This window comes from Mus pahari, chromosome 2 (genome assembly GCF_900095145.1).
Source record: "Mus pahari chromosome 2, PAHARI_EIJ_v1.1, whole genome shotgun sequence".
NCBI classification, from domain to species: Eukaryota; Metazoa; Chordata; class Mammalia; order Rodentia; family Muridae; genus Mus; species Mus pahari.
In genome coordinates this window covers 68902383-68910474 of record NC_034591.1, presented here as the reverse complement: position 1 = coordinate 68910474, position 8092 = coordinate 68902383, and the positions used below count along the sequence as shown (strand labels likewise).

Below are 8092 nucleotides of genomic sequence, written 5' to 3'. Positions count from 1 at the left end.
GGAACTCACTCTGTAGACCAGGCTGGCCTCGAACTCAGAAATCTGCCTGCCTCTGTCTCCCGAGTGCTGGGATTAAAGGCATGCACCACCATGCCCAGCCAGGAAATATTCTTAACAGGTGTGGAATCTGCCAATCCCTTGATTACAGCCTACTATGAAATGAAAGACAAATTTCTGTTGTTTATAAGCCACACAGTCCATAATATATTGTTACAGTAACCTGAAGGGATTAAATATTGGCAAAGCTATATTTCAGACAAGACTATTAGCCATCAGCAGCTAAAGGCCTTGGAGGGATTCCAGTTAATGTCATATAGAACTGAAAGACTCTGAAGTTGCCTGGCCAGAAGTCCCAGCCTGCAAAACTGGAAGGTCTAAGAAAATGATGTTTCAAGCTATCAAGTTTGGGACCATCTTGTTATGAAGCCATTGATAATTGGGACATCAGCTTACACTGTGATACAACAGTAAATACCCAGAGGATAGTAAAGTATTTAGCAAGGTCTGCAACTTGAAACAGTTCATGTGATGAATCTGAGAAGCAAATACTTGTCAACAATAGAAGCATCCCAACTTATCTGTAGTGAGGGTGTTCCCACGAGCCCCTTCCTAATGGATGCTCTAAGATTAGAATCCTATGTTTTGTTTTGATTTTTACACCTGAAATCTTCGAATATTCTACTAAACAATACAAGAAACGCATATGTAATTTAAAAATTAAAATATGGTGCTGGGGAGATGGCTCTGTGATTAAGAGTGTAGCCTACTCTTGCAGAGGGCCAGAGTTCAATTCCCAGGACCCACGTTCTTCTGTGTGCTATGCTCTGTGCCCCAGCTAAACTCTTTGCCATCACTTCCCAGTTTGTGTCTCATACCCCTTAGACCCAAAATTGGCTATGCGGGTCAGAGGAGTTTATCTTTCATGTAAAATACTCAGAAGCACATCAGGAGATGACAGTACCTGAAGAGTGTCACCTACCTATCAGCTGCTGCTGTCTCCCTCTGGCAGTTGGTGACTAGCCACTGCACAGAGTAGAAAGAGTGAAAAGATCTGAAGGCGCCCTTGCTTCAGAAACTCATGGAGTCTCAGTTTCCAGTGGTGACCTAGTTAGCCGACTGGAGCCCTCTGGGTGGGGTCTGCTTGAATGTTCTGCAATGAAGATGACTCTGCTCAAAAGGTTAATGCCTTGGGTTCCAGGGCAATAAACTCTGATATCAAACAGTCAACTTGACACTTCCTACTTGTCTAGGAGGCTAGAACAGAATTCCTGAGTCTGGGTAAGTTATAAAGAACAGATTTTATTTCTTGCAGCTTTGGAGGCCGAGGAGTCCGTGCTCACGTTGTGTTAGATGATAACCCTCTTGCTCAGTCATCCCCAGATGGAGGAGAGAAGGGAAGGACCAGCTGGGAAGGAGGGATGCCAAGCTCCTTTGGTCGAACCAGTTTCTACGACGACCAACCCACTTCCTTGTCAACAATGTCCCCGAGGGCAGAGCCTTTGTGTAATGGCCCTCTTATCAGTGCCCCTCTTAGCACTGCGATGGACTTGGACTCTGGGGAACAAACCATAGCATCAACCAACAAACCAACAAAAGAGATTGTAAAACTCTTGACCAGGCTAAAACACTGGTTTTTCTTTTCTGCTGGGCTGGGTCCTTGGGGTATCTAGGTAGCTGGGTGGGTAGGTTTATCCAGAGATGGTTTTCAGTGGAACAGTGCTCCTTTATTGGGGGTAACATGGACTGTAGATACGTTGGGGAGTGGGTAGGGGCTTTCGAGATGGGTGTACATCATTGGCTGGGACTGAGGTGTTAGGAATGCCTCATTTGCATGAAAAGGAATTCCAGGTGCTTGCTGGTCATGTCCTTATAGGGAGAGAGGAAGTTAAACCTGTAATTTGGCCACCAGGCTACCTCAAGGGTAGTGGAGATGGGGGTTGGAAGCCTTATGTGAAGCACAGAAACATACAGGCTCAGGGCAAGGAGAAAACAGGAAACTCCTGCTGATCTCAGGATGAGATTCTAGAGATTTGGATGCACCTTGACCTCACTCACTCACATGGATGGGCAAAGCAGGGGACCAGAGGAACAACTCTAGCAATTTCTATTTACTCCCTCATCCAACACCCACCTTCTATGCCTTCCTTGTGCATATCAGTTACAAGTGAGGAGCTAGCTGGATAGAACTGGGGCCCTCAGGATGAGCATCGCTTGGACCAGCTTTGAGGATGACCCAGGTCAGAAGGCAATGGACACCAAAAAAATCTTCATCCCCTTACGTGGCTTAAGTTGCTAGAAAAGAAAGCTTGACACGGGATAACTTATGAAGACCACCACCCCACAATCTCCATCTGCGCCGTTTGAGGAACAAAAAGACAGTTCATTTCTCTAAAAGAAATATATATCTTTTTATTATATACATGTGTGGGCACATGTGCACCCGTGTCAGAGGATAACTGAGGGATAACCTGTATGAGTCACTTCTTCCATTGTGTGGGCTCTGGGACCCAGCTCGGGTGGGCAGACTTGGCGGCACCTTTGTATGCTATGCTGGCCATCTCATTTAATCCAAGCATAATTTACTGAGTATCTACTATGCAGTAAGTTTCAAATTTGGAGCCGGACACGGTCAATAAAGCAGACAAAAATTACTGTCCTCTGAGAGATGAAGATTTAGGGAAGAAGTTTGTAGTATACATATAGTAGTTTGTATTATACATATAGTAGAGTGGTGGCTGTTGGAGCAAAGGGGAATCATAGAGTGCAGAAGGAGCTACAGAGGGTCCCCATGGGCCCTAGTAGTGTGGATAGTTAGGAGAGGTTTGAGGTGAGAGGACCAAAAGAGGCTCCACCCCTCTAGCAGCCTGCCAGGTTCCTCCCCCACTGGGGCAGCCACAAAATGCTCTACTCTCTGTGAGTGTAAATCGGGGTGGAGGGTGGGGGGGTTGGGGGGCAGAAGGAGGATTCTCTTTTTCTGTTTATCGCACGGGAAAGAACATCCTATAAAAATCCGACTCAGAGGGTATAACGTTCTGCTTCAACCCTCTCCCTCAGTTTACCAAGCGCCTGCAGGTGATGGACTTGATTCTGCCTTCAGAGAGAGCTTACCCCTCTGATTAAGGTACTCAACACCAAGCTCCAAGCCCCAAGCAAGTGCAAGGGTTTCCAAGGCCAAGGCGGGAGTTTCCTGGACACTGTAAAGCCACCCTGACAGCTCACACCCTCCTAGTGCCTGGACAGGCTCTGGAGAACCAGGGGCGTGGAGAAGGGGAGGTGGGTGGGCTGAGGGAACTGTAGCCAGTAGGCCACAATCTCGTCCCCATCTTCCTCCTGTGGAGCAGATGGAGATCAGAGCCTGACCCGGACGGTTAGCAACCGCCTTGGTGTCCCCGGAAGGAAGACAGGCAGTGTCTGGTCAGAAGTAGCCTCTGGTGCTGCCTGGATCTCCTAGACCAGCTAGCTCCTTTGACTCTGCTGCCAGGTCCCCCAGCTCCCAGGTTCAGCCCCGCCCCCGGCGTCATCCCTTAGCTTGTGGACCGACTGAGGCTTTCAGGAGCAGGACTGAGCAAAGGTCCAAGCCCTCCCTCCTCTTCTCTCTGGGTGTCCCGGGAGCGCGCGCGTGCGCGCGTGAAAACGGAGCGTGCAGGACGGAGCGGCAGCGCGCGGGTAAGTGGCGGCGGGCGCGAGCTGCGGGTTCCGCTTGGGCTCCTCTTCCCTCCGCCCGTTTGATGTCCTGGCCTGGGGCAAATTGTTGACTCCTCTTTGCCCCGGGAGACCTCCTTACATCCCCCAGAGGCCGGCGATTGGGGTAGTAATCTCCTTTTTTCTCTCCACCCTCCAGTAGGAGCAGCTGCTCCGTCTTACCCATAGTCCCATTCTCGCCCGGTCTCCATTCCATCCTTGCCCCTCCCAACATGATCACGGCCATTCCTGTGGTCCTGGGATGTGGCAAGTGCAGCTGGTGTTCTCTGGCACTCCTATCTCACCATGCCTCCACCATATCCCATGCATCCATCCTTTGTCTTCTAATCTCTCTCTGGTGTCAGGAAGGATCCAGTCATGTGCATAAGTGCATGTGCAGGAAGAAAGGTCCGAGACAGACACAGGCTGGCGTGGGTCCTGCCTGACCTGGGTTTGACTGGACTTCTTCACTGTGAGGCCTTTTGCCTGGAATGGCCGTTTGGGGAGGGGTCCTTCCTACCTGCACCCCTCAGGGAAAGACAACAGGCAGCTTCCAGGCTTTGCTGAAGCCTCAACAAAACAGCCAGCCACTCACTGGGAGAATGAATGGGACTTGGAGAGAGGAGTCAGGGAGAATGCTCCAGGACAGCTGGACCCAGGTGACAGTCAACCCCTAGGCAGAGTTGGGAGTGGAAGGAAAAGATCTGAACCGTTGGAGGAACAGTATCTAGATATGCAATAAAAATGAATCCTCTTCAACATGCATCGCCTAGGAGTGCTTCTTACAAAGAAAGGCTGGGCCCCTGATTAGATCAGAGAGAGCGGTAACCCAGGCTGCCTGCCCAGATCCCTAGACTCCAGGATTGCCTGCTTCCTGAGGAAGCTGTAGATTGGCCACAGGGTGTTTTTGTTCTTTTTGAACTCTGGGGTCCTTGGAGAGGTCTCCTCTTTATGCATATGAATCTTCTTGTTTATTTTTGAGATAGAGTCCTGGGAGCCTATCCTGTCCTTGAACACTGATCCCAGGGCTTCTCCACGGCCAAGTGGTAGGATTGCAGGAAAGCTCTGCCAATCCCCATAACTGCTTTTACCTTTGAAAATTAATTAAAACATTTTTTAAAAAATATTATCTCCCTGTGAGGGCCAGCCTGGTCTTGGATTTACAATTCTCCTGCCTCCGCCTTTCTAGCCCGGAGTACCCAGATTACAGGCTGTGCCACCATATCTGTCTCCCTCTGATCCTAACCTCTGCCCTCTGCTTCTGTCTGCCCTTTCAGGCTCAGGCCTATCCTCTGACCACCCTTTGTTCCCTTCACACACTATTGGTGGAAAGATGCATTTTCCAAGGCGATGGCTTTGTCTCTACCATAACTGAAATTGGCCTGTCCTGACACACTGTCATTACCAAATGAATCATATGCATCTAAATTAAAGAAGGAAACATTAACTAGGGGTCAGCAGAGCAGGATGGTCCGAAATACCTGCTCTGGAGTCAAGGTGGTCTTCTTGGCTCAGTATGAATTCTGTTGGTGGACATTCAAGGTCCCCAAGTCAAAGCTACTGGGATCTGGACCTACTGGGTTTTCTTGCTCCTTGCAGCAAGAGGGATGTAGCTTGTCTGTAATTTCAGAGGGAGACTCTGCTCTGGAGTAGAGGCTGACTGTAAGTGGGAAACAATTCTGATTGCAACTCTTCATAATTCATTGCTACTCGGAAAGCCTGGCAGAGTTAGGCTGTGACTAGGGTTGGCCAGTCAGTCACTAGATAGACTGGGAGGATGGTGGTGTTGGCCCCTTCATGGCTTGAAGAGCATTAGTGCTTGGTCTCTGGTTGACTGCGGTGACAAAGTGGTCTTGTTTTCTGCCATGGTTTGGGACCACAGTGCCCTTACTACATGTGGATGTCCTGTGCCCCTGCTCATGTTCAGCAGGGGAACTCGAGTCCAGCTCGAAGTAACACCAGGCTGGCCTCTGATGTGTCTGTTTCTCAAAATCTTGGGAAAATTACTTAACGTTTTTCAACTTTGGTTTCCACATCTGCAATATGATGAAAATGTTTGCTTCAGGGAGTTGTTCTGGAGAGTAAATGAGGAAACACAGAAAGCATCCCGCCCATCACCTGGCAGAGAACAGGAACCTGCTCTTTATGTGGTGTGTTTGGTGTTTGCTGAGCTCTCCCCTAGAATCCGGGGCTGGCTGTGGCAAGGCCAGAGCTCTGAAGAAGAAGTCTGTCCTACCTCTGGGAAGCAGAGACAGGAGGTTATGGAGCTCAGGACTGGCCTCAAACTGTCAATAAAAAAAGAGAAATGAAGAGGAGGAGAAGGAGGAGGAATCTTAAGTATGAAGGGAGAAAGAATAGGGTGCCACAAAACTCAACCTATATCTTTACTGTGATTCAGTTTCTCACTCATGAGACTGGCAAAGATTGTAAAATTTGAGGCCTGTCATTGCTAATACAGATACTGTACATTTTAAGAGATACCTGTAAGAACAGACACATTGTTACTTGGACTGAAGAAGGCAAGATGCTTTGGAGTAACAAATGTACCCATTGACCAGGAATCTCTTTTCTAGGACTCTAGCTTCTAAATTCAGTTGCCCGTCTATGAAAGAATACTTAGTGGTATTTTGTTCAGAGTCCAATGTACCAGTGAGTGGACCAGACCCACCCATGTGCGAGTGATGGCGGTCTCTCATGCAGCCATCAATGTAGCCTTTCCCTGTAACCTTTCCCTTTAAGATTCCCTGTTCTCAGAAGCCAGCGGCCCTAGGTATTCTCTGCAAACTCTGGGTGCTGCCTTGCTTTCTTCCTTTCCAAGGAGTCTGCCTCTGCCCTTAACCACATCCACATAGACTGCTTATGCTGGAATCTGCTTTGTCTGGGAAGCCAGCCAATCGGGCAGGTGAATAAAAGCTTGCCAGTATAATGCTTAAGTTCTGGGCGAGCGTGCAGGAGCTGCCCTGAGTCTACTGTCATGTGCTTCCAAGATGGAGTGTTATGGAAGTCTGAATTTAAAATCTGACTTCTGGTTGGTTGAGACTTATCTGTGCTTCTGTGCACTGGGCAACGTGGGTTCTAGATCCTTATATCTAGATCCTTCTAGATCAGTGGATCTCCACCTTTCTAATGCTGTGGCCTGTTAATATAGTTCCTCATGTTGTGGTGAACTCCAACTATAAAATTATTTAATTGCTACTTCATAGCTGTAATTTTGCTACTGTTATGAATTATAACGTAAATATCTGACATGCAGGATATCTGACACACAGCCCTCAAAAGGGCCGAGCCCCACAGGCTGAGAAAGTCCTGTTCTAGTGTCTTTGCTCCTGTACAACTGGGCATGCTAGGTCGTTGTTGACTGGTCAGTTACCTGGGTTGATTGAGGCGACGGTGGTAATGTGGTGCCCCCTAAACGACACAAGGTAAACTTGATTGTGTTAAATGTCTAGCCTGTATTTTGGCTGATCCCTCTGTTTATAGCAAAAGTTTGCAGGCTAGGTATGATGACACATATCTGTAATTTCAACATTTGTGAGGCCACGACAGGAGGATGGTGAATTTGATGCCAGTCGGAACACATGGAACCCCCGTCTCAAAACCATTAAGAATAAAAACAAACCTTTCTTGGTTAGGTGTGGTAGCTCATGCTGATAATGGCAGCCCTGGAGAAGCAGAGGGGAGTGAGAGTATTGCTGTGAGTTTGAGGCGTGCTCCAAGCTGCCTTAGCTTCAGTGTGAGACCCTGTTCCACAAAACAAGCAGGCAGAAGAGATGGCTCAGTGACTAAAAGTGCCCAGTGCTCTTCCAGAAGGGGTTTGCTTCCCAGGCACACATCAGGCAACGCACAGCTGCCTGAGGCTCCGGCTCCAGGGGAGTTGAAGGCCTATGTAACCTCCAAGGACTCCTGTTCTCACATGGCACACACACACACACACACACACACACACACACACACCCCACAAATACACATCATTTAAAAAAATAAAATAATATTTAAGAAACAAACAAAAAATCATATATAAAACATCAGGGGATGGAAAGATAACTTACAGATAAAAGCATTGACTGTTCTTCTGAAGGCCTTGGGTTCAATTCCCAGTACCCACATAGCTGTTAACAGCCTTCTGTAACTACAGTTCTAGGGGACTCAATGCCCTCTCCTGGCCTTCCTGGGTACACAAGGTGCACAATCAGACATGTGGGTAAGACACCCATATCGATAAACTAACAACAACAGCAACAACAACAACAACAACAACAACAACAACAAAACAATAGAAAAGCCAAGAACTTTTTTTTTTGAGAGAAATGTCCCCAGAGTCCCCGAAGGTTTGTAACAAAATAACAAATGTTTGCTTTTATTTGTATTGAGATAATACAACCTATATCTTTACTGTGATTCAGTTTCTCAC

General features: G+C 47.8%; 1 protein-coding gene across 1 annotated transcript in view; it reads left to right on the top strand.

Moving 5' to 3' along the window:
• Positions 1–3481: 3481 nt before the first annotated feature.
• The window catches only part of Gsdme (gasdermin E), a 56669-nt gene continuing 52058 nt past the window's right edge, over positions 3482–8092 (top strand). Inside the window, exon 1 of the mRNA XM_021191039.2 lies at positions 3482–3666. The gene's annotated coding sequence lies outside the window, so the exon portion shown is untranslated. The remainder of the gene's footprint in view (positions 3667–8092) is intronic.